Here is a 6,432-nt window from a genome sequence, read left to right as displayed (position 1 = left end):
AGTCGCAGTTCTCCCAAAGCAGCCCTTGCGTCCACGTCCTGTGGAAAACTAGCGACGAGGTTTTCCGCTGCTTTCTCGCGATTGTCTTGCAGTGGTGGAATTGCGGATGGCACAATTACACAAAAACACTCTAATGTTGTCCTGTGCTTTTCGAACCGTTGGTGCAACTGTGCTAACACGTAGTCCATGAATGGAATGAATACGGTTCTTCTAAAATATTGCTCTGGATTTTTTAATGCAACGCCACGATCCTGCTGGCGGACGCCGGCTCGTCGGCTGGTGATTTCGACATTCATTTTGTTTGCCACGGCCTGCACTTGTGCAAATATTTTCGAGAAGGAGGCAGTGGCACTGTCTCGGTCATTCTGAATAGTCTCCTGTACCAAGTGTAGGTCGTCCATCGCGGCGCTCATGTCAATGCTGCTCGACTGCAGCCTCTTTGACAGCGGCAGAGTCAATGTAAGCACATTCTTCGCCACATGCAGGCTGACGAGGAATGCTGGTAAAAAAGTGCTAACGCCAAACTATTCGCCTGAGCGGAACTTTCACCACTGCCATTGTCTTGAATTTCCTCTAGTGCTGCGATCACCGCTTCAAAAAGACTGACAAATGAAAGCACTGCATCATGCTTTTCCACCCAGCGCGTTTCGCATAATCCCAGAAGCCGCTGCCTTGTGGACTCTGGGCACACCAAACTTATCATTTTTCTCAGAACGTGCGAACGGTTCGCCGATTTCCGAAAAAATTCGATGTTTCCTTTAGCGTCCCAAAGCAGTTTCGGATATCTGTAATGGAGCAGGCCGCACACAAAACTAGGTTAAGGGAGTGGCTGGCGCAATGTGTGTACAATGCGGTCGGATATTTTTCGCGAACGACGGCTTGCACACCATTGGTTCTACCTGCCATAGAGCTTGCGCCGTCATACCCTTGGCCACGAAGGTGTTGCATGTTAATTCCTAGGTCAATGAGAAATTTGATAATTGTGTCGGCAAGGGCTCTGCCGCTTTGGTCCTGTATTGGCACAAAGCCTAAAAACACTTCTTCGATGTTGTCGGTATCCATGTTCAGGTACCTTGCGCATACGGTAAGCTGTTCAATGTCTGTAGTTTCATCGGCAAGTACTGCAAAGCAGCCTGAGGCGTTTACTTTTGCAACCAATCTTTCTTTGATGACTTCGCCAGAAATTTCTATAATTTGGTTTTGTACCGCTGAGCTTAAATACGAGGCATTACTGGGGCAGCCCTCCAGGTGGTCCTTCAGAGTTGTATCACCACCATCGGCTCGCATTCGAAGTAGCGCTCTGAAGTTTCCTTCGTTTTCCGCGGAGACGGCGCTCAAGTCCAGAGGACCGCTGTCCCTATGGCCACGCAGAGCCAGACCCTGCCATGCGCAAAAAAGAACTGTCTCAACAACAGGCTGCAATTTTCTTCTGTTTTCTCTTATTTGATTTTGTCTGCCCTGGTCCAGCTGATGAACCACACTAGGTGGGTTTCCTAAGAACGTTTGGATAAAGTTATCAGCCGCCAGTTGACAATCACGGTGATATTTGGTGCTTTCGTGCGCATCAAAGATTTCGAGAGCGTGCTTCCATTTCTGGAAAGGCTTAGACACGAGGGCTCCAGTGCGTGCATGTTGGTCCTTGCCAACCTCCGGCCCGGAGAACAGGACGCACACTCGACAAAAAGCACCTTGTTGAAGGTCTGAGTAGCTCAACCATCGATATCTATCGAGCCATGCCGACTGAAATCTTCGGTTTTGCTTCAAATCTTTCGTAGATTTGAATCTGTATCCTTGAGGTGGAATCCACGGAGATGTCAGCAGCTGATATCTGGTCTGGTCTTCCATTGTTGAGTAATTCGAGTGCAGCCCTATGTCAAATTTGCTTGTTAGGACCGTTTGCGCATCTGAAAGAGTTAAATATTTGATATCACTATACGTGGTTCGATACATGAGCGATCTGTTTCTAAATTGTGCACAATAACTGAACGAATAAGTAAAATATGTGCGAATTCTCACCAGATGAGCATGTTGAGCCTGTCGGTACAGACGGTACAGACGCATGCTTCTGAGTTTCCAGATGTGGCTCTGGCACCAGTCCTTCGTCTCTTGTGTCAGTAGAGATTTTTTGTCTTGAACCAGTACCTGCGCAAACCACAAGGGAAAAAAATAAACAGCAGCCCTCTCTTCGCTATAACCAATGACCCAATAATGCGCCATCTTTGTTTATAAGCTCCTACCGCCATGTATATAAGTAGCATAATTTCGGTGTGTGAAACTGCACCTTTGGCTTGCGCGAGCAAGGTGCTTCCTGCAATGCTCAGCGTAACGCGCTGGTTCACCGGTTTGTGACTTGGAAGCTGTTTTCGGACTAAGAAGCGGAATCTATATGTGTTTAGGGGAAACAGCGTAAGATGTGCCACCTAGGCTAAGGGTGCAGTGGCGACAAACTCAATACGAGTTGTTGAAAAACCAAATTTTTTAGACTGCGCCTCGTCATAGCTCCGTCACTCCCGTGGTTATCCGGCCTGTTCAATCCTACGCGTGATCAAAACCAGACGTGAAAATTGCATGTCAGGGAAGAGGACATTTTTTTTAGCGTGAGTAGCGATTTTTTCGATTTTTTATGCAAGCCATGGAAGGGAGCGCTCCTCTGTGTTCTTGAAAAGAGAGAAATTTTTTCTTTGAAGGGGGAAGAGGGTTGTCTCATCACGCGACTGAAGGACCTACTGAATAAAAAGACAGCGCAAGGCTTGATCCACAGTGCTTTTCGTCCTGCCAGCATCGTCGGCATTGTACGCCGGCGTGGCGAAAACATTTTAAGAAAGGCAGCGACAACATCGAAATAATGATTTCGAAACCAAACATGATTGAATTTCAAGCAGTTGCATGACTGAAGGAAAAAAATAGGACATATACAGAAAAGGTCTCAGTACTGAAAAGAATGCATGCAAACAAATTTCTCCACGAATGAAAGTCAGGAGACCTGACTTTTATGAGAAAGAGTTGCTGTTACATGTTGGTTATGCTAACGCTTACTTTCGCAAATAATGCATCTTATTCCCGTCACTTAACTACTGGTTTATCAGTAATAATGTTGCTATTTTGCAAACGTAGCTGCCACTACCTGTCCGCCTACGAAAACCCGATTCTAGGCTTCAAGATCATGCATTTTACACACCATACATTGAACACAAGAACACCCGTAAAAGAAATAGCATAGTTACCTTTGCTGGCTTCAGTGTCTTGGCACGGACGCTTGGACGTAGGAGGAAAAAATGTCGATATCCTCTTCTGTGACATATTGTAACGCCGAATTCCGTGCAGTCGCTACGCGGCATTGAAGGGCAGACAGATGAACTCCGAAGACATATTAAGTTGAATATTTACACTAAAGGTTCTTATCTTCCCTGGTGATCTGACGACGACGATTGTAGGGAAGGTTTCTTTAAAAGTATATTTAAACGAAGGAAAAAAATATTTGCAGACTGAAGTTGAAGTTGAGCAGAGTAATAGGTAAAATAAGCGTATCGGACAGCTAACTTTGTGTGAAACCCTGAGGAGCCGACCCCGAGACGTCGTGTCTCGTTGTTTTGATCGGTCACTTAGGCTCCGCCCACGACGCACGTGCCAATCAGCATCTCGTGGCGATCTGGTTGGTTGCATTCACAAATCCGTGCATAAACTGCGGCGGACAACGCCCCCGTAACCCCGAAACGTTGGTAACTCTCTTCCACCACTAAAAAAAGGAAAAGACGAAAAACAATTAAGTAAAACACAACAAACGAAACCACGTGCAAACGCTTGAGGGCACCTGGTAAGTTCGAGCACCTCTTTTCCTAAAATCGCGAGCTGCTCGTTTATTCTGTCATATGTTCTTTTTTTTTTTCCCGCCGATTGGGATGCGGTGATGAATGGACAGCGCGGAGCGCGCACGGAAACGCATTACTTCGCGCCTCTGGGTTTGACGCGGGCGGCCACGGGGCGGGTTCAAAGAAGGGACGCGCGCTGCTCATCGTTTCGTTTGTTTGTAATGATGCCGCAGCGCCCGGTGTCGGCACCTCGGTTTGAGGGAAGTGGTAGGCTTGGACGCTGCTGTATCGGGCAGGTCGACGAACTGCGGCAAGTATTCGCGGGGAGGGCTATGACGAACTAACGAGGCCGTCTGGGTGGCCCTCGTTTTGTGCGATCCCGAGCACTTTGGACCAACCGCGGGTAGAAGGGTTGTTTTCGCCTGAAGGTGTCCCCGCGAGACGGTTGAATGGGCTTCTCCCGCCAGTCATTCTGGGGATCTAGGCTTGGAAACATTGGGTCGCGCAGGTCATTTAGTCGCGTGTCTCGTGCCGGCTACGTGTGGTCTTCTTTCCGGCCTGAAAACGCGACGTCGTCTGGCTGACAACGAGGGCGGCAATAACGGGACGGCGGGGCGCGTGGAACGAGAATGGGGGGTCCGTCGGGAAACAATTAGTCGCCTATCGGCGGCGGAAAAAGGGATAAGTGCCGTGCGCGGTGTGTGGCGGCGTGCGCGGCCACACAGTGGGGTGGGGGGGCGCTCGACAAAGCGACGTAGAATTGTCGGCTTGAATGTCTGTCGGCGACACGAAGCGCGCGCGCCGGCTCAAAACTCTAATGACCACCAGGAGGGAAACGGGCCACCAAGGGAGAGCTGGTGCGCTTTCCGGACAGGACTCCTGGGGTTCTGGACAAAATCCTAGGATGGTTTCCGGCGCAGGTGGTTGCCTTGGTCGCCGTGCATGACAGCGCGTCAAAATTTCGGGGGGGGGGGGGGGGGCTAAAGCCCCATAAGCCCCCCCCTCCCTACGCCCCTGCTCGAGGTGTCAACCCGGTATAGGATGGATGCATTTCACTCGCTTGGAGGAAGAGCGGAAACTTGGGAAGCGTCAGCTCGAACAGCAGCTTGAATGGGCGCGAAAACCACAGAATGCCGCGGCCGCCGCAGTTGCGACCTTAAGTTCCAGCTGGTCTCCTAGCTGCGAATCCATTCGGGAGGAACAGCAACTAGCATGCTTGGATAGTCCATGTGGGCCAATATGGTTCGTTCAGCTTAAAGGGCTTTTAGGGCGACATGTTCCACTGTATATTTCCATTCTAAGTACCCGCTCATGACCAGTTGCCAGTTTATGCATGCACGGGTTGGGAGACGACAGCGGTATGTGGGCATGCTGAGATGTAGGTTTTATACCCTTACTGATGTGATGCCCGTTGTGTTGGCGTGAGGTTCAATGTGGCCGTCAAACAGCCTAATGCGACAGGTCCGGTGCCATCTTTGGTACAGTGGATTGGGTTGGCGCGTATCACGAACAGTACGATGTCTACGATGCGGGAGGGAAAGACACAGCTCTACGTTTGTTTTCAAGGACAAAGATTCGGCCTTTTCAAATTTTATTCAGGTTATTGGATAGGAAGTATGCTCAGTCGTAAATTACTAACAAACGTGTTTTGTTTCTTGCACTCCGCAGACGACGTGCTGCTTTGCAGGTCAACCTTCTTCACAAGTGGAAGGAAACTAAATTTTTTGGTGCACGTAATCCGCGCCTATTTTATTTTTCAAGCCACGAAGCAACTAGCGAAACAACGAATTTTATGGTTTTGGAATAGCGTGATATCTTTTTTATTTTAAGGATGTGAACATCTCTTCGTTTTTGCGTTGCGTGGACTATGTGGCGGGAAATGTTGGCGTGGTGAATTGACTTTTGCCAAGTAAATCGCGTCCAGGTATCTGATTGACTTGTTTTGCAAGACTGAAAGTATCCCATCCATGTGTTGAAAGTAAACATTTACGGGTCCACATTAGTAGTTGGGATAGCGGGTGCTCTTTGGAGTTTGTGGCATGCTCTTTGGCCATCGTGTGGGTCTGTCCTGGGCTGAGATTCGGTTTCTCCCCGCTACGATGTAGGTAGTACCATTGTATTTAACTTTACGTTATAAGTGGTCATACCGGCAAATTCTTCATGGTAGCTGAAGTATTAGGCACTTAATTCTGGCTTTGCATCTCCGCATTTGTGTCCAAGGCTTAGTTACTTGCCTACCAAATCGTTGTAGCTATGTGAATATGGACTGCAGTTGACCGTGAAGGAGTGAGGCAAGTTGCCCGGGACTGGCAACAATTGGCATATCTTTGCAAGGCCAATATTGGACAATGCTTGACAATGCATATTACCATGTTAATGCCATGCGTGGTCAGCACGCTATTTTCAGTTACAACTCTGGCTTTCTGGCCAGTCCTTACGTTCAATCCATATTCTACGAGTTACCTCGCGGCCCGATTTCTGTTTTATACATGACAATATAGAAAAAATTGTTTATTGCACACAAGTGAGTTTTCTCTACAATGCCGAATAAAACAAAAATCGGACCGCAAGGCTCAAAAACCAAACTTCATCAACATTGGAAAGCAATTAGGTGACTTCCCAC

At 48.4% G+C, this 6,432-nt stretch overlaps 1 long non-coding RNA gene across 1 annotated transcript; it reads right to left on the bottom strand.

Annotated features, from left to right (window-relative positions):
* Window positions 1–1,821: 1,821 nt before the first annotated feature.
* On the bottom strand, window positions 1,822–3,403 carry LOC144148797 (uncharacterized). The gene is made up of 3 exons (XR_013318063.1): window positions 3,225–3,403; window positions 2,017–2,142; window positions 1,822–1,904 (listed from the first exon to the last, which is right to left on the bottom strand). It is a non-coding gene; the product is annotated as an uncharacterized LOC144148797 (long non-coding RNA).
* Window positions 3,404–6,432: the final 3,029 nt, after the last annotated feature.

The sequence above is a fragment of the Haemaphysalis longicornis genome, unplaced genomic scaffold, assembly GCF_048455015.1.
Source record: "Haemaphysalis longicornis isolate Haplotype H1 unplaced genomic scaffold, Haemaphysalis longicornis Haplotype H1 scaffold_8, whole genome shotgun sequence".
Lineage (NCBI taxonomy): Eukaryota > Metazoa > Arthropoda > Arachnida > Ixodida > Ixodidae > Haemaphysalis > Haemaphysalis longicornis.
This window is presented reverse-complemented; position numbering and strand designations above follow the sequence as displayed.